The sequence below is a fragment of the Panthera onca genome, chromosome C1 (assembly GCF_046562875.1).
Source record: "Panthera onca isolate mPanOnc1 chromosome C1, mPanOnc1 haplotype 2, whole genome shotgun sequence".
In the NCBI taxonomy this organism is placed as follows: domain Eukaryota; kingdom Metazoa; phylum Chordata; class Mammalia; order Carnivora; family Felidae; genus Panthera; species Panthera onca.
The window spans coordinates 107,097,806-107,123,941 of record NC_138346.1 but is presented as its reverse complement, the minus strand read 5'-3'; the positions used below and the strand labels follow the sequence as shown (position 1 = coordinate 107,123,941).

At 37.9% G+C, this 26,136-nt stretch overlaps 1 long non-coding RNA gene across 2 annotated transcripts in view; it reads left to right on the top strand.

Moving 5' to 3' along the window:
- Positions 1 to 26,136, top strand: part of LOC132673354 (uncharacterized) — a 48,419-nt gene that overhangs the window by 9,191 nt on the left and 13,092 nt on the right. Inside the window, exon 2 of one of the 2 annotated variants that reach the window (XR_009608010.2) lies at positions 24,649 to 24,712. The exons of the other annotated variant lie outside the window; for it this stretch is intronic. This is a non-coding gene — a long non-coding RNA (uncharacterized LOC132673354). The remainder of the gene's footprint in view (positions 1 to 24,648; positions 24,713 to 26,136) is intronic. 2 annotated transcript variants of the gene reach the window in all.

Here is a 26,136-nt window from a genome sequence, read left to right as displayed (position 1 = left end):
TTGAGTGAAGAACGCCCAGGGTGAAGACAACCAGAACTACGAGTGGTCTCCAAATAAACAAGTGATTTAGCTAAGGGTCAGACTATAGGAAAATGGTTGAGGGTTTGCTATCTGGTAAAGGAGATAGTAAAAGGTATTGGAGGGAATTTTAATTAATTTTTTGAAGGAAGTGACTCGTGGTTTCCTATTTTGTAGTTCTTTGGTTTCGAATGTCAGTCAAGCCACTTTTCATAGATGCATTTATACTTGCAAGGAGATACTGTGTACTCCTCCTTTGAACATTTGTTGTCACTTTAGATGTATCTACCACCTTATCAAAGAAATAGCAGTGTATGGGTTTGAGATTTCGTGTTCAGGATGTTGGACATATATTAAGATTTCATCTCATGTTAGGCATATGATAGAAAGGACAAATTATTTAAAATCTTTTTAACTGTAAAATGGGAGAATGTCAGGGTGCCTGGGTGGCTCAGTCAGTTAAGCAACTGACTTCAGCGCAGGTCATGATCTCGCGATCTTGAGTTCGAGCCCCACATCTGCTATCACCGCAGAACCTGCTTTGGATCCTCTGTCTCCCTCTTTCTCTGTCCCTCCCCAGCTTGTGCGTGTGTGTGCACTCTCTCGCTTTCTCAAAAATAAACATTGAAATTTTTTTTTAAAAAACGGGATGGTGCCAAAGGACAAGGTGGTTGTGAAAATCCCAAATGAAATGCAATGCTTAGTACTTGAAGCGCTCATGAAATGGTTATTGTTATTCATAGTTTGGTGCCATTAAATATGACAATTTAACTTCCAGCAAGTCCTGTTTGGGACCACTCGGTTTCACTCACATAGCAAAGTTTCGTAGGGATATCAAGATCCTACTTATCAAAGACGATCATATTCCCCTGGGGGAAAAAGACCTTAGAATATGGCCAATGCAATCTTTCTGTGTTTGACATTTGTCTGACAATTTGTGTCTGGTGGACTCTGGCTTATGTTCCGAAGCGTTAATAGGAAGTTTCAGAATATGAATGATGATACCTCACCCTCAAAAAGAATTTGTTTTCAATACAGCCAAAATGAGTTGGCATAATAAAGTCTGTCTTAAAAATTTATAATGGGAAAAAGACAGATGGAAAGCAATTTATTTAAAGACGATTTTAAAGTAAAAGCAGAAAGTTGTAGCTCAGTGATTTTGGTCTAAAATGATTAGAGATTGGGTAAGATTAGATTTATAGATGCTGAAGTTCAAAAGTTTGGTGCTAAATTTACTAGACAAATGCTTCTCAAGGATATTCCATTGCTCAGAATTTACTGACTCTGTACCTCCAGTTCCCAATACGAAACTATCTTTTCTTGCTATGATGTTATTTCCTGGTTTAGGAAAGAGTCATCCTGCCTTTACAACCCCAGAAAGCATTTAGTACATAGCGGCATTGAGAATGGAGAAACCTCAGTTGGTTTCTTAGGAAACCTTAGTTGGTTTCTTACTATATTCTTGGAATTCTATATAAAATGATATTTCCATCTTTTGTTTTGCTTCTTATTTGTCAAAAAACCTGATTAATGGGTTTCAAAATCCGCATCTCGGTTTCCTGGCAATTTTTCATTGGATTAAAATGAGAACTTGATGCAGCATGAGTCTATGAATTGCTGGTGTTCAACTTTAGGTTTATAGGATTGGATAAATTAAATTCGATATGGGGGAAAAGGTATGTATGAATAAAGTATATATACAATTTAATCTTGATCAAGCTTTTCATATGGAAGGTTTTAATTACTTCAGCTCACCATCTTTGAACCATTTGCATATCTCCTTAGTGACATTTTTTTTCTGCTATTAAACAGAAAATAAAGCCAGCCCCAACCAAATGTGTTAGAGGGAAACAGGGGAAGATGATAGCATCACTTAATAATGTGTTGTAACCAAGAAGGAAATTAAAGACTTTTCGTAAGTTTGGTTTATTTCACAAAAGACCAAGTTTCCCCGCATGGATGGATTTAGGAAGACAGGCTCTTTGCTGTCTATTTTCAAGACTTTCAATCATGGCTTGCAATTATACCCATTTCTGCCTATGTGAGTTAATTCTGCACAGCACCAGACCATTGGAGACTGTGATAAAAACATGACACTGACACATATTTTCTTTTTGGGCAATTTCCATAGACATGTTTGATGTTCTTGATGTATCATTACAGCCCTGAGGATGTAGTTCTATAACTAATGTAGTTCTAAACTTTTGACTGTGAGGTTTGGTCTGTGGATAGGAGGAGTCAAACAATTTAGAGTTTATACATTCAACAAACATATTGATCACCTCCTGGGGGCTAGGTCAACACGAGAGCTGCACTAGCTATTAGATGAATACGCCATGTTCTAGGCCCTCAGAACACTCCCGCGTGTGGACAGTAAGGCAGACATCACAACCACTAAATATATACTAAATGATGAATTTACCAGCGAAAGCCAGAACAGGAAGAAAGGGACTCTGCCTTCCTAAAACTCAGCAAGATAGATTTTTTTGAATCCAGAGGTGATGAGCAAAACTTTGTCTGTTGTGGGAGCAATGGAGGAATTTCAGGCAAAAGCAAAGCAAAAGCAGAATTTCAGGCAAAACCAAAGTAAGATCCAAAGTCATGAGCCTGTTTGCCATGTGCTGGAGAAAATTTGAACCAGAATAAATGTGATGTGCCTGGGATGAATACAGAAACAATGAGAGGAATAAATAGTATATGTAGTGTTAAATGTGTCAATGTTGTCTATATTTCAGATTACTTGGAAGGGAGATTTGAATGCAGAAGGCAAACTGGTAATCTGAAGTAGACCATTTTTACTTTTAGACTTAGAAAAGACTATAGATATTTCTATTAGAATATAGGAATACATGACCTGATAATATTGTAAAATTTGTTAAATTTTATTCTATTTTATTGTGGTAAGAACACTCAAAATGAGATCTACCAACTTAATAAAATTTTAAGTGCACAAAACAGTGCTGTCAATCATAGACACAATGTTCTACAGAAGATCTCTAGAAGTTACTCATTTTGTGTAACTGAAACCTAATACACGTTGATTAGCAACTCCCTATTTTCCCCTCCTCCCAGGTCCTAATAAACACCATTCTACTGTCTGATTCTGATTCGACCATTTAATTAATTAATTAATTAATTAATTTTAATGTTTATTTTTGAGGGAGATAGAGCACAAGAAGGGGAGGAGCAGAGAGAGAGGGAGACACAGAATCTGAAGCAGGTTCCAGGCTCTGAGCTGTCAGCACAGAGCCTGACACGGGGCTCAAACTCATGAACCGTGAGATCATGACCTAAGCCGAAGTTGGATGCTTAGCTGACTGAGCCACCCAGGCACTCCTGAGTTTGACCATTTTAGATGCCTCATGGAAGTGGAATCATGCAGTTGGTTCTTCTGTGGCTGGCTTATTTTATTTAGCATAATGTTCTCAAGGTTCATCCATATTGTTACATACTGTGAATTTTCTTTTCTGTTTAAATGCTAAACAATATTCCACTGTGTGTGTGTGTGTGTTTGTGTGTGTGTGTGTGTGTGTGTGTATTTATCCATTCATCCGTCAATAGGCATTTGCTTATTGCCACATCTTGGCTATTGTGAATAGCACTTTAACATGAGTACTAATATTTCTTCAAGATCATAATTTCAGTTCTTCTGGACAAATACTCAGAAGTGGGACTGCTAAATCATATGATAGCTCCATTTTAAGTTTTTAAGGAATCTCCATACAATTTTACATGAAGGATATACCATTTTACAGTTTCATTAAAAGGGTACAAGAATTCCAATATCCTTTTATCGTCATCAAAATTATTGTCTTTGGAGGGATTTTGATAATAGCCATCTTAACAGGTGTGATATGATATCTCATTATGATTTTGATTTGAATTTGATTAATAGTGACAGAGAATCTTAGCATATATCTATTGGCTATTTGTATGTCTTTGGAGAAAGGTCTATTCATGTCTTTAACCCATTTTTTTGCTGTTGAGATGTAGGAATTTTTTTATAAATATTGGAAATTAACTCTTTATCAGATATACAGTTAAAAATCTTTTCTTCCATTCTACAGGAAGCCGTTTAACTCTGTTGAGTGTTTCCTTTGCTATGCAGAAGCTTTTGCTTGATTTAGTCCTACTTATCTATTTTTGATTTTGTTGGCTGTGATTTTGGTGTCCTATCCATGAAATTATTGTTAAGGATAATGTCATGAAGATTTTCCGCTATGTTTTCTTATAAGAATTTTACAGTTTCTTCTGAGAGTCTAACATTTAGATCTTTATTTTGATTTGAATTTGTGTGTGGTGTGAAATAAGGATCTAATTTCTTTCTTTCTTTCTTTCTTTCTTTCTTTCTTTCTTTCTCTCCTTCTTTCTTTCTTTTCTTTCTTTCGCTTGTGCATATCCAGTTTTCTTAGCATCATTTGTTGAAGAGACTTATCTTTTCCCCATTGTATAGTCTTGGCATCCTTGTCAAAAATCGGTTTACCATATATGTGTGGACTTACTTCTGGGTTCTTTATTCTGCTCTGTTGATCTATATGTCTGTCATTGTGCCAGTATCCTACTATATCATAATATTTTAATTACTTTAGTTTTGTAATATATTATGAAATCAGATATTGTGATGCCTTCAGTTTTGTTCTTTCTCAAGTTGATTTGGCTATTCAAGATCCTTTGGGTTCCCTGTGAATTTTAAAAGTGTAGAAGAAAGAAAGTTAAAAAAAATTCAGAGTAAAAATAGAGAGCAAAGGGAAGAAGTAGACAAAATAGAGAATAGAAAAATCAATAAAACTGAGCTGGTTTTTGGAAACGATAAACAAAATTAGTAAACCTTTAGCTAGACTGATAAAAATAAAAAAGAAAACTGAAATAATACAATCAGAAATGAAAGAGGAGACATTAAATTTGATGCCACATAAATAAAAAGGATCAGAAGAGACTAATATAACCACTAATATACCAATAAACTAGATCATTTAAAGTAAGTAAATAAATTATTGGAACTTCAACCAGCAGATGGAATTCTGAAGCAATAGAAAGTTTAAACAGATTGTACTATAACTAGTAAGGAGATTAAATCAGTATTAAAAAAATTTACACAAAGAAAAGTCCAGGACTAGATAGCTTTACTGATAAATTCTATCAAACATTTAAATAGCATTAACAGCAATCTTTCTCAAATTCTTCCAGAAAACTGAAGCAGAAAAAATACTTTCAAACTTGTCTTATGATGCTAGTATTAACCTGACACCAAAGTCAAACAAAGACATCACAAGAAAAGAAAGCTACAGGCCAATATCTTAATAAATGTAGATGAAAAAGTCCTCAACAAATACTACGAAACTGAATTCAACAGCACAATAAAAAGATCACATAGCATGACCAAGTAGAATTTATCCCTGAGATGCAAAGATGTTTCAACATATAAAAACCAATTCACGCAATATACTGCATTGACAGAATAAAGGATAAAACTAGCATGATTATCCAAATAGATGCCAAAAAATTGATGAAATTCAACATTCTTCCATGTAAAACGTCAAAAACTAAAATAAAAGAAAACTACTTCAACATAATAAAGACCATATTTGAAAGCCCACAGCTAACATCACACTCAGTAGTGAAAAAACTGAAAGTTTTTCTTCTAAGATCTGGAATCAGGTAAGGATGCATACTCTCATCACTTCGTTTTAGTGTAATACAGGGAGTCCTAGCCAGGGCAAGTAGGCAAGAAAAACAAATAAAAAGCGTTTAAGTCAGAACAAAAGAAATAACATTGTTCCTGTTTGCAGATAACATTGTCTAATATATCGAAACCCCTGAAAACTCCATAAATAAATAAAATTTAAAACATGGTTAGAACTAATAAGTGAACTCAGTAGTGATGCAGGCTACAAACCAAAATACAAAAAAAAATCATTTTGCCTTTTTATACACTAACAATGGGTTTTTTGGAAAGAAAATTAGGAAAATAACCTCATTTATAATAACACCAAAAAGAATAAAATACTTAGAAATAAACCTAAGTAAGCAGGCAAAATACTAACATACTGAAATTGACAAAACATTGATAAAAATAAAGAAAACACAAACAAATGTATGATATCCTATTTTTATATATTGAAAGATTTAATGTTAAATTGTCCATACTACTGAAAGCAATATATGGAATCCATTCAATCCTTATCAAAATTCCAACAGCAGTTTCTAGAGAAATAGAAAAAAAAATTTTTTTGAATGTGTTAACTTTTTATTATCTGTAACCATATTTTTGGTTTCCTCCCTTTCAAATGTGCTTAAAGTAGTTTTACCCTGGAAGGGAGCAGGGTCACCAATGTTTGGCTAGTTCAGCAAGCTACTCAAAAAATAAAGTGATTCCAACTATGTTTTCCCTAACTTCCTAAATTCCCAAGGCAACAGAACTAGAGACACTGACCAAATATGAAAATGATTTTGCAAAGAATCAAGTCACTTCTTTGAAGAAATTTTAAACTCCAAAGAACAACCTACCGATCTTTTCACTCTTTCTAACTACATAACACGTTTTAACCTCAAGTGAGTTATTTTACCAGCAAAACTTTCCTCCTGCTGGGAATGAAAGAGAATTGCAATTTGCAAAAAACAAGCCAAGGTAAAAACATAGGCATGCCCAGCAGACACTGGAAGAAATGCTATTTTATGGAGAAAAAGGAGGAGGTTGGGAGGGGTTGTTTTGAATGAAACTTCACAGAGGAAAGCAAGAGTTAAGAGAGATGATGGTTTCTTACCAAGTGAATCAGTGGATTTCTTGTAGAAGATTCAATGTACATCTTATCCTGTTGGAGCAATTGATTGATTAGTCTTTCCTGTTGATGATTCTTCTGTTGGTATCTGTAAATGACAATCTTTTCATAATTGATATTGAGTGGCACTGCTATCTCTTCCAGCTTTCTCTTCTAGCTTCCTGAGTCCTTTTGAGTGAGATTTCCCTCATTAGTTTTCACAAAACATTCTTTTGACCTGAAATGACTTAGGACTTGATCTTTTATCTAAGACTAATCAAACACTTATTGTCCCGAAACTCCATGATAATTAACATGTTACAGAATTCCAAATAGACTGGATATAAGAATGTTTAAACAAATATGTGAATGGAAACACAGCCACAGAAATCTCTTCTTCAAAACCCACTTAGGAAATAAAGGACTGTGTATATAGTTGTTACCAAATTGGCAAGATTTGGTGTTTACTCCAGGTTCTAGCATCTTCATGGAAAGAGGGTATATTGTTCCTTGAAGTCTTCACATACTTATCAGGCTTTCTCCAGTCTCATTGTGCTCAGAGTGTGAGAGGTTAGGAAAACATATAGTTTGAGATGGTTTTCTGTTATGAGTCACAATAGCCTGGGGGATCAGTCTAGTGAAAGTGGGGGAAGGAGACAACGAGGGACCTCTCGAAAGCTCTGACCTGACTTAAAGCTTCAGTCTAGTCTGATTCTTCCCCACTTTGCCATTTAGAACTGGAAAAGAGAGAGAGACCAAATATCAAGTCTTCCTGCCTTAAGAACTTGTTGAGGAGAGGAATCATCTGCTACAAGCCATACCCTAACACAGGGACTTGTGTTCCTCTAGTACATATCTCAGTAGGCTTTCCTTATTATGTTAGATAGCTGACAACTTTAAAACTCTACTATGGGGCACCTGGGTGGCTCCGTCAGTTAAGCATCCGACTTTGGCTCAGGTCATGCTCTCACAGTTTGTGAGTTCGAGCCCTGCATCAGGCTGTGTGCTGACAGCCCTGAGCCTGGAACCTGCTTCAAGTTCTGTGTCTCCCTTTCTCTGTGCCTCTTCCCCACCCCTGCTCACACTCTCTTTGTCTCTCTCACAAAAACAAGTAAAAATTAAAAAAAAATTAAATCTACTGTAAAATAGGTTAACCATGGTCTACAGCTTCAGAAAGCTTTATAAGAATCAGTAGAAATATTTTGATGAAATCTCAATAGTTTATTTATTTATTTTTGTTTTCTTTGCCTCAGGAGACATATCAAGAAAGAACTGTTCTCCTATGGGATTGTAATGGTTTCCTGTCTCAGTTCTAGGCCTTAATCTATTTTGAATTTGTTTTTGTGTATGGTATAAGAAAGTGGTCAAGTTTCATTCTTTTGCATGTTGCTGTCCAGTTTTCCCAACACTGTTTGTTGAAGACATTACCTTTCTTCCATTGGATATTCTTTCCTCCTTTGTCAAGATTATTTGACCATACAGTTGTGGGTTCATTTCTGTCCATTGACTACACACACACACACACACACTCTAACACACTGGAATATTACTCAGCCATAAAAAATAATGCCATCTTACCATTTGCAATAATGTGGATGTAGCTAGAGAGTATTATGCTAAGTGAAATAGAGAAACACAAATCCATATGATTTCACTCATATGAAAAAATTGACAAAACATATGAATATAGGGCATAAAAGACAGGAAAACCAAGAAGCAGACTCAACTATAGAGAACAAACTAGCGGTTACCAGAGGCATGGTGGGTGGGAAATGGGTGAAATAGGTGATGGAGATTAAGGAGTGCACCTGTTGCGATGAACACTGGGTGTTGTATGGGAGGGCTGAATCACTAAATTCTACACCTGAAACTAATATTACACTGTGTGTTAACTGACTGGAATTTAAATAAAATTTGTCAGAAAAAGAATCAATAGAAATAGCACTGTCCTCTGGGAAGGTAATTGTGATATACGCATCAAGAATTGCCAAATGTATACACTTTGTAGCCCTCTGAGGTCACTTTTTGGGAGTGATCTTAGGGAGATTCTTCTCAATATAGAATTAATATGAGGAAGTGTTCCTCAATTTAGAATCCTACAAACGCACAAGGATATTTATTACAGCTTTCTTTTTAAGAGTGAAAAAATATTATAAATACCCCCCTATTCCATATGATGTATAGCAAACAAACTTTGTATATGCATACAATGAAATTTCACACAACCATTACAAACCATAATTATGGATAAAACATGGATCCCAAATTTCATGACATATGAAGGGAAATTCATACAACATAATTTCAAAATTTAATAAATATATGCATATTATGCATATGGACAAATAATACATAGAATAATCAAGCATTGAAACAGATGTGCTAAAATAAACATTGTGAGATTTTTCCTTTTAGAAAATTTTCTTTAGTGTTGTTATATCCATCAGTGGTCTAAAAAATAAGTTCAAATGTAGCAATGGATATCATAGAGCAAAAGAAAACAACTGATGATGACTACATTAATTAAAATGTTAGCATTCTAATTATCACTGGCTAATGATATAAAATCAATCTGCAAATGAGGTAGCCTGCTGTGAAAAGTGAGAGGTAGAAGTGAGATTTCATTGCATATTTCTGATCTCAGAATAACAATGTGTGGCCAAAGAAGAAAGAATATGAGAGGGAAACTGAGAAGACCAGTAGGATTGTCTTTCTGCCAGGCGCTAGGGCACACACATGGATTTGTGCTATACTCCTTTCACGTACACAGTAGGTTTACTGACAGTGATGAACATGAACCAGTGTACTGGGTGATAATGAATCTGGCACATGTGTCTTCCTCAGTTTTCTCTTTCTGTAAATGGCCCAATAATTTAAAGAGTGATCTCAGCTCTTAGCAGCCTTTTATACCAATATGGCCCTAGACATAATCTAAAAGGATTTAGTGGGACCCATCATATGGATGTGTTTGACAGAAAAAAAAAAATGGTAGCTAAATGGAAGCCATGCACCTGTCCTCATGCTGTAGGAAAGTGTCACTCTGTCTGCATGAGTGCACAGAGGGACTCATTCAGACAAGGCCAGATGGGATAGAAAGAAAAGGACCAGCCTGCGGGTTGCAGAATGTGACCTAGACTCTCAGCTCCTCCATTGACTGACCGTAGGCATTTTATTTGACTGTAATTGGCCTCAAATGCTCCACTTACACAAGAGTCTAATAATAGCTTATCCATCTTTTTTTTTGCAAGTCTTCCTGAATGAGATATTGTATGTGTAAGCATTTAAAAAATACCAGCACTTAACAAAGTGCTAAATACACCAGATATGCTCACTATAAACTAGTTATCAATGAAAGATTTTCTAATCAATCTCAGTGTTTGCTAGAGTGAAGTGACTAACAGTTTTTCACTGTTGAAACCCTAAAATTGTACAAATGTTTTGGAAAACACCCTCACAATGTGTACTCGGAGGCTTGAAAACATCAGTAAACTTTGACCCCGTAATCCCAATTTTGGGGACAAATTGTAAAGAAGTAACACTAGAAAGATACCCATGGCAGAGTCGTTTTTATCCCACAAGAATATAAAGGACAGATAAATGCAGAACCATAGCAGATTGATTAAGTAAATTAATGCATGATGGATTAGAATATGATATTCATCAATGATACTTGTGAAGATCTTAGAAATGCCATTTTGTACTGTTAAGAAGAAACTCAATATGCATCATATGTGCAGTTATATATAAACAGTACTATAAAATATATGAACATAAAAACTGGAAGTGTTTTTCTTCAGGTGATGGGATTTTTCTGGTTTATTGAATATTCCATGTTTTCTATAAATTTATATTATTTTAATCCAGAACAAAACTTTTAAATCTGAAATGACCAGTTCTCGTTAGTTGCAAAACAAGGGCTGAATGGCTCAATGATGTGATCACTGAGAAAATCATGGCTCGTATTATTTGGTTTCATTTATAAACATCACATGTGTGTACTGTATTTCAGACACTGTGAGTGAGCCCAGATTGGTTGATTATTTTGTAATTTTTATTTGGGGCCATTTATTTTTCATAAAGATAGTCACTGAGAGATTAAAATTCAAAAGACAAGGTAGAGCACATTAAGATCTAAGACATATAATGGCAGTTTTAAGCAATGTTTTTCTGGAAGTGTGAAAGAACTGGAAAAGAGAGAGTGTGAACTGAGTGTTCCAAACAACAGCACTGCCTGTTAAAAAAAGTCTAAAAGTATCACAGTGTGAATTAAGAAATGAGAAAAAAAAGTAAGACAAGATTGCTACATTAAAAAAAAATTAAAAAATAAACACCTGTGTGTGATTTCTACTAGTTCTTTAAATTAAGGCTTTTTTGATAATGTGGTCACCAGGTTGTAGTTTGAGGTGTGGTGTCCTTGGCAGTTTCTCACTTGAAAGAGGTTTCCCTCATTTCACCCACACTTATCCTTGCCAGATTTCTATTAAGGAGAAAGTGAAAAAAAAAGCTAGCAAAAAAAAAAAAAAAGCCTAAAATTTGACATTCTAAATATGTCTAGAAGATGTGTTAAATTGCAGTGATTTCTTAAGGACACCAAGGTGCCTGGGACTCAGACATTTTAATTCAGACAGACCTTATCTATAGTGTGTAAAATCTGAACCATTCACTGGACTCCAGCTGGCTTAATTGCTTGCAGTTTATGGATTGCACCTATCATTTTAACTCTTTCAGGGATAAGAGTGGGAGGGAATGAGATGAGATTTGGAATCCACACAATCCAGAACCACAAGGCTAGGTCTGCCAGTTAGTATTATCTAACATGGAAAAAGTTGCTTAACCTCTCTATGTCTGAAACACTTACAAGTTGGATGGGGTGATGATTTATCATATTGCTGCAAGGATTACATGAGACAACACATGAAACCATGTCTGGCACAGAATGTGTACCCCTTACATAAACACTCTTCTTGTTACATATGAAGATACTTAAAAAAATAAATGGGATCAGAGTTGTGGTTTCATGATCATAAGCGGGTAGGAAAATGGAAGCTGCATCACAATAAGAGAGATTAGTTGCCTGGAAAGAAGTCAAGAGGTATTTTTAATGATCCATATACGAGCTAATAAATATCAGAGGGGAACTAATGTTTACAGGGAGCATTTGGAAAGGTATTACAAGAAAAACATCATCTCAGGAGGAATGGTTCTGATGTCAAGCAGAAATAAAACAGAATAGAGTGATTCCAGAAATTCATACTTATAATATCAGAGGAGCAGATATCCTTGAGACCCTAAAGACTAAGAAATAAAATTGAGGAATCTTTGAAAGACATGGACTAATTTAAACTCAGCTTCTTGACAAATATCACATAGGTATGGCATTCACACCTGCTGATAAAACTTCCCAAATGAAAAAGATCCCACAGGGCAAAGATGAAGACATGCCCCATAGTAAAATCTTTCCTAAAAAGGGAATTAACTGACAAATGCAAGGATTATTAAAGCAACACCTTTTAAAATAAACTATTTTAGTATTAAGAGATCCCCCCTCAAATGGAAAGGGGATTGGGGGGTCTTGTTTATGACATTGACTTTAATCTATATTAAATACACAAGAAACATACTAATTTTTTTGAGAGAATTGTATTGCTAGGAAACTGGGAACTTGAGCTAAGTTTTAAAGTCTTTGAGACTCAGAGCAATTCTTAGATCTTTCAACTTTCTCCGAGAACTGTATAACTCTCAAGAAAGACAAGAGATTTCTAAATACTGACTTCAGATGTGTCCAAGAATGAGAAGGGAAAAGCAAGAACACTCCAGAGTGTCAAATTCAGGGCTTTGAGTTTTGGGGCACAGAATCAGGTACAGCCAAAAAAATGTTCCCTGATCCAAAGCAGGAGACATTCACAATATTCATCCAATGAAAATTCAGGTTTCTTTAGATCTATGCCTGTCTCTCTTTCCTTCCCTTCCTGAAGGAGATAAAGGTGCTTATGGTGGTTACTTTGTCTCTGGTCCATAGTATAATTTAAGTATAGAGGTTTAGATGATTTGTATTTTTGCTTTATAGGTCTCCAGTCTAAAACAAGTTATGAAACTATAGAACATCAAACTGAGATCCCAGACTTTGAGTTTAATGTCCTGGATGGATGAGGCGTTGGGCTGTTTAATTTGGTAAGGAGTCAAGTGTGTTATATGTGTGGAAAAAGATATAAAGAAATGTTTAGTGACTAGAAGAGTGGGGGGATTGTGGCAAAGTTGGTGATGTTCATCCAAAATTCCAAGCCCCCTTCTAGTTAGGTAGGGCCAAGGGCCTTGTTCAAACCACTATAACTGTGGGAGGAAATAACAGGTTTCCAGGCTGGACTGACACACACAGAAAATGACATACACATTTTCAGCTTTCTGTCTCCTGCCCCATAGACTGGGAGGCTGTGCTTTCAGATGGTGTAGTGATAAGACAGTGGATCATTAGTTAGCTTGCGACTTCTTTCACCCTTACAGCCTGAAATAAACACGGAACAAAAGCAAGAAATAAACTATGGAGATAGTTGTTTTGGTAGCATAACCCTAGCCTATCCTGGCTCTGAGAGAGAATATGTAGTACAGGGATTACGAAATAGAGAGTGCTATTCTCAGAAACTCTTTCTCTTGTTTGCTGTTTTCCAAAAGAGAACACTCTAACCTTTCATTAAGTGAAACTACTGAGAATACATCTAGGTAGGGCACCAAAGTCAAACTCTGAGATCTCAGGGGGATACGCACCTGTCTCTACACTAGTTCTAGACACAGATTACTTCGTTTCAGACACTAAGGAAGCAAACAGACAAGTCATATGCTCTACATATGTTCAAATTGCAACAGTGGAACTCGCAGTGGGAAGCCTGGAAGGAATGATAGAAAAACTTCCGCTAGGACTTTCATGTATTTGTACATTCTCCTCTCCTGGTAAACTGAAGGATTTGACGGTATGTTTTTCCCCAACTTAAAACCAATACCTCCACTTCTCAGTTCATTTTGCTCTCTCAGGAATTCTGAGACATGGATCAATCTCTTTCTTTTCCCTTTATACTAGATATCTTCCTTCAGCCTTTCAAGGTACAACCTCATATAACATTACCGTGACCTCCATTCTCCATCAAACTTTCCCATTCTTTCTCCTCCCTTTCACCGAATAACATGATGAATTCTCCAGATTTACCATCTAGGTATTGTTACTTCCCAGTCACATGCCAACTATGTCAAGCCATCAGAATGGCTTGAGGTATGATCACCAATGCTCCCTGATGGTAGAACGATTGAACGTTGCTACTCCCCAGCACACTTGACCTCTCACAAGCATTTCACACTCTACCATTCCCTTGTTGTGAGGTATTCTTTCCTCTCGACATCTACAGATTATTCAGTGTCTCCCGCTTTGCTCATAGCTCCTTTATAGTTTATTTTCTTCCCTTGAGTCTTTCAAGTTTGCAGTACCTCAAGGTTCAATTTTAGATTATTTCATTTTTTCACTGGATACAATTTCCCTAGGTGAATTCTTATACTCCCGTGGTTTCATTGCTGAAAATTATATCCAAAGTCAACACCACTCATCTGAACTCCAGATCCACATATTCAGCCATCTTCCTGACATCTCTACTGAGATATCCTTGAGACCCTCAAACTCAGCATGTCCCAATTATCTTACATCAGGGTTGCCTACACAAAAAACAACTTTTCCTGAATTTTCCAGAATACCCTCCACATCTCCTTTCTCATACACATCTCATCAAGTCTAATCCCTATACATGTCCAAAAAGTATTGACTTGCTTTCCTCTCCTCTTCTAGCCCTTCAGCGAGACCCACCATAATAGTTTACATGTCTACTTAAAGGAGCATCCTCAGTAGACTCACATCTATTTGTTCCCTAGCCAGACACCCCTATATTGCAGCCAGACTGATCTCTTAAAAACAATTCTGAACTTTTAATTACTCTCGTAAAAACTTTTCAGTGATTTTCCATCACTTTCATGAAATATTCAAATCTTTAACATAGTCTCCCAGGCCGCAAATGAGCTGGTTCTGCTTCTCTCTGTTTGCTCTGTCTTCCATTCCCTTCATGCACCACATTTTTGCTTGTTATGTTCTCCTTCACATGGCCTCCCTATATATTCTCTTCTGAATAGAATACCTTTTCTATTTATTTCAACCTGTCAACTGAAACTTATCTCTCACATGTCCAATTTATATGTCCTTTTCCCAACTTCCTATTTTATTTATTTTTTTTTAATTTTTTTTAATGTTTATTTATTTTTGAGACAGAGAGAGACAGAGCATGAATGGGGGAGGGTCAGAGAGAGGGAGACACAGAATCTGAAACAGGCTCCAGTCTCTGAGCTGTCAGCACAGAGCTCGACGTGGGGCTCGAACTCACGGATCGTGAGATCATGACCTGAGCTGAAGTCGGCCACTTAACCGACTGAGCCACCCAGGCACCTCTCCCAACTTCCTATTTTAGAGTACCTCTACTTTTTCCTCATGGCACTTATCATTTTTTTGATTGTTTAATAATCGGGTTTTTTTTTAAATATATATTGTTGGTCTCTTGACTATCAAGAATCCTATTTGTCCTTTTCATCAATAAATCTTTAGTCCCGGGATGGTACTTGTCACAAAGTTGGCTCTTACTAAGTAGTTATTGACTTCTCAAGTGATACATAGTTCACTCACATTAAAATCAATAGGAAATAGGGGTGCCTGGGTGACTCAGTTGGTTAAGGGTCTGACTCTCGGTATTGGCTTGGGTCATGATCCCAGGGTCGTGGGATCGAGCCCATCATTGGGACCCACACTGAGTGTGGAGCCTGCTTGGGATTCTCTCTCTCCATCACTCTCTACCCCTTTATTGCTCGCTCACTCTCTCTCTCTCTCTCTGTGTCTCAAAATAAGTAATTAAACATTAAAAAAATCAATGGGGGATAAGTTAAAATGGATACATGGAGAATGGAAGTCACAAATGTACCACCAATGAATATGTTGGACCACACTTTTCATTGGTGGAAGCTATAGGGGACAAGGAGACAGTTTTCTTGCTCTTCCACTGGGGCATCTCTTCTCACATTGCAGGACACTGGTGAGGGAAGATCAGGAAGGATCCTTCTAGCCTGGGTGGAGTCTGGAGAAAGAATTCTAGAGCAGATCGCTCAGGACAAGATTCTGCCAAGTTTAAGTCATAAGGGTGAGAAGGATTCTTGAGACTTCCTTAATTTTTCAACATGTTATAAGGACGTTGGTCATGATGGGGACCAAAGTGATAAACAGGAATTAAGAGCTTGGATTTGCAAAGATTGGCCCCAGTTAATAATCCCTCTGGGGAAAAAGCCTATTGGGTAATGATGATAACACTTGTCACTAACATTCCATGATAACTGAGTGCCAGAGCAGTATTCTAAGCTTGTTGTTTGCATGATTTCATTTATTCTCCACAGAAATCCTGCTGAGTAGGTAATATTTTAATGCTTTATAAAGAAACTAAGGCAAGGGGAATGAATCTGCTTGCCTAGGGACTCAGAGCTTAAAGGTGGCAGGCCATCATTCCAGTCCAGGAAGTCTGTTTAGAACCTAGGCAACTGAACCATTGTCCATTTCTTCACAGAAACTAAAACACTTGTGCTTGGCCTTCCTGGTCAGGTTTGACACGAACTTTGTAAGATGAATACTGGTGACAATATTTTCCTTTAAATTTTATCTCTGCCAGTAATGTTATCTTCCAATTGTTTTCTATTCTGCACACAGGAAAATCCTCAGGCATTTGGTCTTGATGTTGCAAACATTGTTTAAAAAATCAGGAGTGTCCATTCAGCTTTATAGAAAAAAAAGTGCATCACATCATTTTCAAATGTGGCTACCTGTGGTTTTGACACTTACAATCATATTTTCTTTCTAAACATTTCAAAGATGCACATATTTCACAATGTTCTAATTTATTCTTTAGATTTGCATTGCAGAAAAATCAGACTTCATTGTCATAAAAAGCTAAGGTGTAGGGATGCTTCTAATGGGGGGAAAAGAGTAGCCGGGTTGGTAATAGCAGAAAGGGCTAAATGGATTTTTGATTAAATTTTCAAAATTCCTTTTCATGTGGATGAGGCAGAGAGATGTTTAGCCTAGTAGCTAAATCTTCTATACACATCAAAGTATTAAAAAATAAAGCCCCATTAATGCACTTTCTTCCATGATGATATGATGTGATTTAGTGTGTCAGAAGCAACCCATTGGCCCCAAATATCTCTATGCTAGATTGTGCACGTTGCTCAAAATTCCAACAGAGAATAATTCTTTCAAGTTTAGGTGATATATCTAGTTAAAATGCAAATACTCTGCCTGAGGAAATACATTATGCCCAAACTAGTTATTAACACATAAATATTAATTGGTTCGCAGATACTGTCTGGTGAGACACAGTTGAGAATAGTTGTGTAGGAGACAGAAAAGGAGAGATGGCTGGGTGAACGGGGTGCTAGTCCCTGGAGCAGACACAATAGGTAGTCTATATAAAGCAGAAGCCACCTTTGAGCCAAATAACAGCAAGAGGGGAGAGCAACTGAGACAGAGTGGGGACATATAAAGGGCAGTTTGGGCAGGATATACAAATAAACTTGTTTGTCTTCTGATTTTTTATGGGGCTGATCATGCCCTGGGTACGCCTTCTGGCTGTTGTACTTTAACACCTTCAAAGGAACTTTGGAAAAAAACCCGAACACTTGATTTTGTTTCTATCTATAACCCAAATCTAATGATACCTTAGAATCACAGTCATATGTGGCCAAGGTATCAGAGATAGACAAGACTGCAGGGCCCATTGGCCTAGAGTGTTCTGAACTCTTCTGGCCATTAGGTCACACCTTAGGTGACCTCTTCCTCTTTGAAGATTCAGATTTAGTTCATCGGATGTGGGTCCTGGAAATCTATTTTTGACAAGTACCTTATATAATCCTCATAATTAGGCAAGTTTGGAAAACCCCACTCACTTAATGAATCAGAAACTTGAACCCTAGAAAGGGAACGAACTTGCTCAAAATGCCTTGTGATGAGAGTCTCGCTGAGTGACATATCTAAAAATCTCCATCCAAAGTGCAGTGTTCACTACACTAAGTCCTCCCCAGCTGTCCTTTGATTTATCTAGTTATAAAACTAGCCTGATGCTTTTTCCCTTTTCCTTCTGTGTGATTTCTCATGTATGCTACAACCCCAGATAAATCAGATGAGAAGGGTGGGGAGTGAAGATTAGATTGCTCTGGCATTAACCTTTTAATTAAATCAATTGCTTGTGCTTCTAATAAAGAGAGTGTTTAAATGGAAAACAGAAGAGAATTAGGATGACATATTAAATGCCCTCATTTGTGAGGAATACAGAAGACAAGAAGGGCCAGGAAGCCAGAATCCTTCCATTGGAACAGAGGAGTGTCCAGAGGTTCCGACGCTGTAGGGTCCCGTTGTTGTTACACAGGATAGTTTAAGTCCATAGATACTTCGGCAGTGGCTCCACTCAGCCGGAGGGGGAGGGATGAGACCGTCCCCAGAGAGTACCTATTAGCAGGTTGAAGCACGCCCAGGAATGCAGGCTGTCTTATTATTAATGGCAAATGAACTGTGGATGATGCTGTAGGATGACCTCTCTCCATCCGGCCCACGTTCTTCACTCCACATCATTCCCCTTATGGTCTTGTTTTTGGAATTATGCTCAGGCTGGGTCTGAAGTCTGCTTCCCTGGTTCTAGAAATGGCTGGGGGCCAAAGTGCTTTTGTATTGAGAACTAATTGGGGGTGAGGAGAGGTAATGTGGTCAGCTCCTGGAGCTAGAGCAAAGGAAAATGTCTAGAGAGCCTATTTTTAACTGCATTGGCGCCTAAATTGGCTACTCAGGGGGAGCTGCGCAGAGCGGTCAATAAGTCTATCCCTAATGTAGCACTCCCGAAACAAAAGTGGTGCTCACTACTGTGCACCTTATTATAGCAAGGGCGTGTTTCTCGCCGCCTTTTAGTTCATTTTCTGTACCTACACGCGACTTCCTGTTTATGGACGACTCTGGAGCAGTAGAAAAAATAAACAACCTGAGGGTGGGAAGGTCTTGGGTTTCAATACCAAATCCACCTCCTTCGGGTATAGGATGTATCCCTTAAACTCCCTGAGTCTTAGTGCTTTCCCCTAGCAATTGGAGATAATACTTTTTCTTCTTTGCTTTTTAAAATAGGAATCTATTTAAATTAATATGGCATTGTCCAGCAGATACAATTTTAGCTTGTACATCCTTGATGACATATCCCTGTCCTCAAGGGTCTCCCTTATTCATTACTGTAACCCTAGGACTCACTATGAGATTTGGTATAGAAAAGAAACTTAATATATGTGTTTGAGTGAATGGATAAATGAAAAATTAAAAAATGGAACTCAAAATGCCGTTTAAAGTTAAAATGGATGAATATAAATTCCTCACAAATCTTTAATAGCCAATCTATTCTCACCTCCTTAATATGACCTTTCTAACTTTATCCCACAGTGATTACCTTATCCTCACAATTTTGTGCGCAGTTAATGTCTCTTACATTTATTCAACCTTGAGTTTATTTTTTCACTTGGATTTTTTTCTTCTATTTCTTGGGCACAACCTGTGTGCCAAATCTTGTGTGATTTTCCTAGGGAGACTTCAGGTGAATAAAACGTAACCACGCTCTCAAAAAGCAGGAGCCCATGCAGATTTACACTAAAATAAATGATAATTAAATATAATGTCTTGCTTTTGACAGAAGAAGGCAAGAATGCTAGGGAAGCACTAGAAAAGCACGTAAGCTCCTACAGGGGACTCGGGACAGTTTTCAGAGCTGAATCCAATATTGTCATAATATCCCACATGTAGGATTTTCAAATACTTTCTATTTGAATATGTGGGGGGGGATGGGTGTGCACGTGTGTGCATGTGAGTACGTGTCTTTATGTATTGGAATTTGGGGAATGAGTTTTTCTTGTACTTTTGTAAGAACTCAGTATATTGGGGGAGAGACAGAGATGCAACTCCAGGTGATGATTTCCTCAGCTGTTTAATGTATTTATAAAATGTGTTAAACTTGTCAGAAGTTTGACTCAGAAGGGGCACCTGGGTGGCTTAGTCGGTTAAGCGCCGACTTCAGCTCAGGTCATGATCTCACGGTCCATGCCACGTCGGGCTCTGTGCTGACAGCTCAGAGCCTGGAGCCTGTTTCAGATTCTGTGTCTCCCTCTCTCTGACCCTCCCCCATTCATGCTCTGTCTCTCTCTGTCTCAAAAATAAATAAACGTTAAAAAAAATTTATAAAAAAGAAGTTTGACTCAGAAGCTAGAAAGGTTTTTAGTAAATCCTAAAAAATGTATTTTTCTAATAGCAACAATAACCAAGACCCTATAGAAGTTAGGAAACGTGTTTTGCTAGTGGGCTATTGATTTAATAAACATAACTGGTGATGGAACGGAGTGTGTCCACATTACCACATGGCTCTCCTGGGAGGCTGATAATTGTGGTGGACAACCCCAAGTACACGAATACCCCAAATGCGGATAAGTTGATGTTGTGCATGGAGTTGTCCTTTCAGCCGTGCTGGGGGAATGGGGCCAGCTTGGCGGACACATTGTCAGATTCAACTGCACCTGCATCATGCCTTCCTAACAACTGCACAGAGTGCAGGCCTAAAATAATTTTTGATTGACTTGTATTTGATTTTGAGGTGGAACAGGATATTATGAGCGCCGAGCTCAAGCTCAGGCCAAACCAAACTCCATCAGCAGATTTCTTAATAAAAAAAGCAGGGCCCTTGCAGGATCTCTATGCTTCAGCCTTACATCCGGCAGTTGTAATTCAACCTCGCGGACATTTTCTTCCTGCGCGTTGATGTCATAGTTTCTTGGAATGTAGTCTACTTCTTTTGGACAGTAGATATATCCCTGTGCTGAGGCTGCACATACCGTTTAAGTGCATTCGGAACTTAAATCAGGTGAAATTGAAAGGGATTGTAGAAAAACAACTATTTTTAACTGTTAACTTTCCTCCCTGAAATGACAGAGATGGTGGGCAAAACAGCTCTAAGCCTCATACATAGAAGGCCCCCAATAAATGTGGAATATTCTGAACTTTCTGTGCATATAATTAGCCAGACATTTTAGTTGGCAAAGTGTGTGGGTTCCAAAATCCAATTAACAAGGAAATGTTCCCCTTCTTTTCCACCTCAAATTGCAATGAACACCCCAACCTACATGCTTTCTCTAAAATCACCCACAATTGTGTGTTTATTGGAAAGCTTGGGAGTAATCTGCTCAACACATTTGATATAGGAATAGCATGTGGAAAGTTCGGGTGGTCAAATGCATGAAGAACACACAAGGAATGGATGTTAGCATCTATTGTTGGCAAGAAGTTGGAATAAATATCAGATAGATTGCTGAGCACATCATGAACAGCCTTGAGCACAGGGCAGAAGGGATTTATACTGTACCATTTATTGAGTTTCTGCTGTGACTCCAACATCATGTAAGGCATGCATCATGTGTGTATCATAGTCCAAAGCAACCCTGCAAAGCACACAATGTGTCCCCCTTTTTTCCGTTATGAAAGATGAAGCTCAGAGAGTATGAATAACTTTCCCTCATTCAGAGACCTCAGAAATGGAAGAAATTGGATTTCAATTCGGATTTAATGGAATCCATGTCTGTATTTTAACAAAATAATCCATTTTAGGTCCTCGAGCAGGAGGAAGATATACTGATAAGCAAAGCTGTGATGTTATACTTGTTTCTATTATTTTGCTACTTTTGCTTTTTCATATTCTGTTCTCTGTATGGTCTTTTCGAGTCCCTCCTCCCCATGTTGTTCTGCTCCCAAAGAACTTACCTCCAGCTGCCTGTCACTGTCAATAAGCACATTTAACAATAACTAATGTCTTGAAAAGCAGCCCCCCCTTTCCAAAGAGGTTAGAATTTCAATGGGATGTGGCACAAACACCTTCATGATATATTATATAAAGTCTCAAAAGTGTATTTTCAACAAACATGATAAGTAAAATAAAGTTTCAGATGGGGTTAAGGCAGCAGTATTTTCTCCCCATTGTCTTGAGTTCAAATCCCATCCTTTTGGACACTTTTTAGTAACTGTTACCTAACTGAGACCTATTAAAGGGATTTATATCCATTCATTGAACAGTTACTAGCACACAGCTCTGTGCCAGGAGTGGCTATGGCACTGAGCATGAAGAGAAGGAGCAGTTAGTCTACACCTCAAGGAAAACACCACCACATGGGAAAAACTGCCAAGCCAACAGGCGATTAGAGCATAAAGCAATGAATCCACTGATAACATACTGCTATGAAAGATGTGTGGACACACTGAGGGTGCCCTCTCGACCAGACTGGGAGACCAGCGGCTGCTTTCTGTTTCCTCCAAAAAAAGCAAGATTCAAATCTTTTCCACTAAGTGGAAAAAGTCATGGAATTTGCTAGGTATAAAAGAAGGGATTTACAGAGGAAGAAGATACTGTCTCAACTCTGGTCGGCCCTCTCCATTGACTGTGGTACCCAATAAATGCTTAAATTGAATAAGATCATTCTTTTGACACAGAAACCAATTTGACAAATTTCTATATGGCGACGCTATCATCTTTGTTTAAATGATGCCCATGTCAAGGTGAGTCTGTCCCAGATTATATAGAGCTGTTCTGTCTGATGTGGCCCCATGTGGCTATTAGGCATTTAAAAGGAGTCTGATGTGACTACGACAATACATTTTTAATTGTACTAAAGTGTTCTGTAAATGTAAAACTGTACATTGGATTTTGAAAACTTCGTCTGAAGAAGCATGTGCAAAATAGCTCGTTAAGTTTTGCCTAGTGATTACATGTTGAAAGATATATTGTACTAAATAAGATGTGACATTAAAACAAGCAGGGGAAAGGTCACCCATGAAGAGGAACTAGGACATGCAAAGGAAGAGAAGCATGGGAGAGTATGGCTCAATACAGAAACCGTCCTACTTGGCTGGGGCTGTATTTACACGATACTGTCCCTTGGGTTGGTTAAGGAACAGACATTTATTTCTCACATTTCTGAAGGCTGGGAAGTCCAAGATCAATGTGCTGGCTGTTTTGGCTCCTAGTGTGCGCCCTCCTCCTGCTTTGCAGATGGACACATTGCTGTAGTCTCATGTGGCTGACAGCAGAGAGAGAGGAAGCAAACACTCTTGTTTGGTTATCTCTTCTTAGGAGGGCAATAATCCCCTCACGATTACTCTTGTTACCTAATTGCCTCCATAGTGATTAAATGGGAAAGACCCCATTTCCAAATACCATCACATGAGGGATTAAGTTTCGAGATACGAATTTTGGGGGGAATTACAAACATTCAGTCCGTAGTAGGCAATTACAAATTGCATACTCTAGCTATTGGAACCTATGGAGGATGCATGTAATGAAGTTTGAAAATAATGATGAAAAATGAGGATGGACACATAAAGAGGATCTAGGACAAGGGTGACAGGGCTAGTTTGTGCTTTTTAAGGAGATTGGTGTCTATATCTATCTATATCTATATCTATATCTATATCTATATCTATATCTATATCTAATCTATCTATACTCTGAACACTCTGGTTCTACCGGTGGATATAAAATAATTTAAAAAAATCAATAGGTAACATTTAAAAAAATTTTTAATGTTTATTACCTTTGAGACAGAGAGAGACAGAGTGTGAGCAAGGGAGGGGTAGAGAGAGAGGGAGACACAGAATCCAAAGCGGGCTGCAGGCTCTGAGCTGTCAGCACAGAGCCCAACGCGGGGCTCGAACTCACAAACTGTGAGATTATAACCTGAGCCGAAGTCAGCCGCCTAACCAACTGAGCCTCCCAGGTGCCCCTCAATGGGTAAAAATTTTTTATTTAAAGTTACAAGAAATGCAGATTTCAGTGATAGTGATCCACTGGGTAGTATTTAGAGTCTCTTTGAGAACATCTAAGAAATTGTAACTGCCAGGCAACTAATTACTTACTGAATATAGATTTTTTTTCTCCCAAAGTAAGGATAATCACATGTACTTATAACTGTCCTCCTATCAGTAGATCTCTACTCGCTGGCAGAAAACATAACCAAGGAGTTAAGGTTATTGATCAGAGATGCTTTTAAAAGCAAGGATTTGAAATTATTTTGCAGTGATAGCAAGTGTCCACCAGGTGGCAAACAGCAGCGAATCCTGGTCCAACTGGGCCCACTCCCAGTTCTTCCTACCACCTCGTCAGCACAAAAGGTCTAAGGAAGCATGATTTCATACCTGGGAGCGTATCATGTTGTCATTTGACATGTGACTCATTACTTCAGAAGAAGACACTTGAAGGGGAAGAAAATAGGAGACCTTTATTTTCGCAAGGGGAAAGGAGGCAGCTTTACTTGGAGCTGTTTTTGAATTGAAATTTGAAGAGAATGTTTGTCATATGGTAAAGGAGATTGGAAAAGAGAAATGTGAATTTGCCATGAGAACTCGGAACAGTGATTTCTACAAGGGGACATTGGGGATCCACAATCTACTAGTGTCAACCTCGGCTTGTCTCCTCAAAGTTTTCTAAAGGAAAAATAAGACAAATTACAGATACTCAGAAACAGTCAACTTTATGAGAAGCTTGCACTTGTCTTATGGGCTGTAAGACATATACCAGGAAATGGCTGTGTGCCTCGGGCAAGACATCTGCCTTCTCTGGGGGTCAGTTTTCTCATCTAGAAAGTGAGGGTGTTGGATAAGCATTAGTATTAATAATTCTCATTAATGACTACTAATTAAGGGTGTGCACTAAATGATCTGTGACAGTATCTTAATTATTTTTCATAACAGCCCTGTGGACTGGCAAGAGTTTAATCCCTGTGTTGGTTATAAGGAAACAGGAACCCAAAATCAGGTAATATGTTCAAGTCACAGGGCTGGTACGTGTTGGGAGTCAGGATTTGAATCCAAGTTTGGTCAACTCCAAGCCTGAGTTTCTATCACCACGCAGAACACCTTTATGGATGATCTCAAAGTGTCTATTTTCTGCAAGAAAAATAACAGAGGATTTGAAAGAGTATTTGGAAAGTGGTAAAATATCAGTTGTATAAATTGAAATAAAATGAGAAATAATTTATTTTGCTTTAAATAAATATATGATTTCCCTATTGATGCTGCAACAAACCACCATGGACAGTGGCTAAACACAACTCAAATTTATTATTTTGTAGTACTGATGTTCAGAAGTCTGAAACGGGTCTCGTTGGGCTAAAATCAAGGAGTCAGTGGGCGGTGCTCCTTCTGGAGTCTCCAGGGGAAAATCCATTTCCTTGCTTTTTCCAGCTTCCAGGGGTCACCTCATTCATTCCTTTGTGTTTGCACTTTACTTCATATTGAAGACCATCGCATCTTCTGAACTCTCTGACTCGGGCCCTCAGATCTCCCTCTTTCATTTACGAGAAAGGACCCTTGCCCTTACACTGGGCCCACCCTGGCAATTCAGGATAATCTCAAGATCCTTACCCTAATCACATCTGCAGAGTCCCTTCTACCATGAAAAGTCGCATATCCTTGATTAACATTGGGCGATGCACATATTTGATAGGCATTATTCAGCTTACCATAATAGCCAACACATATTGACTTCTTACTGTTTCAGGCCCTGTTCTAACCATTTGATACAGATTTAATTTTCTCTTTCCTACAGCTCAGTGAAATAGTTACTACCATTAGCCCCATTTTTAAAATGAAGAAGCTAAGGCTCACGGATTTTATAGAATAGTTTGGGATCGGAAGCTAGTAAGCAGTGTATTCTGTTTTCTCCAGCGCCTCCATTCTTATTACTTTATACATAAATAAGGTCTCTGCAGTGAGAGTAATGGGTGCTTTCACAGGTGTATTCAGTGCACTGATATTTTGATGATTAACATTGTCATTTTCAATTTACTTTAGGCGTTTGGGTCAGCTTGTAATCAGTTAAAGCTGCATTATACCACTGGAAGATCGCTCCTTTGGCCACTTCCAGTGGGGTGATGTCTGTATACTGTGCTCTATAGAGACTCAGAAGTCCATACAAAGTGATAGAGCTACCAGCTAAAAAATAAATTTGTCAGTGATGAATATATTTTTTGCCTTTTTGTCTACACTGGCTATGGTTCTTAACCTAACCTTTTTTGTTATAAATGTTTACATTTCTGTACAACAAAATTGATCATCTGTTTAGGCTCTATAATTCCAGTCACATCCCCCACCCCGCACCCCCTGCCCCAACTCCTCTTCCTGACTGGTGGATTATGGAGACATGTGTTGTTTTTCTTCCAAATATTTGGAGATTTTCCA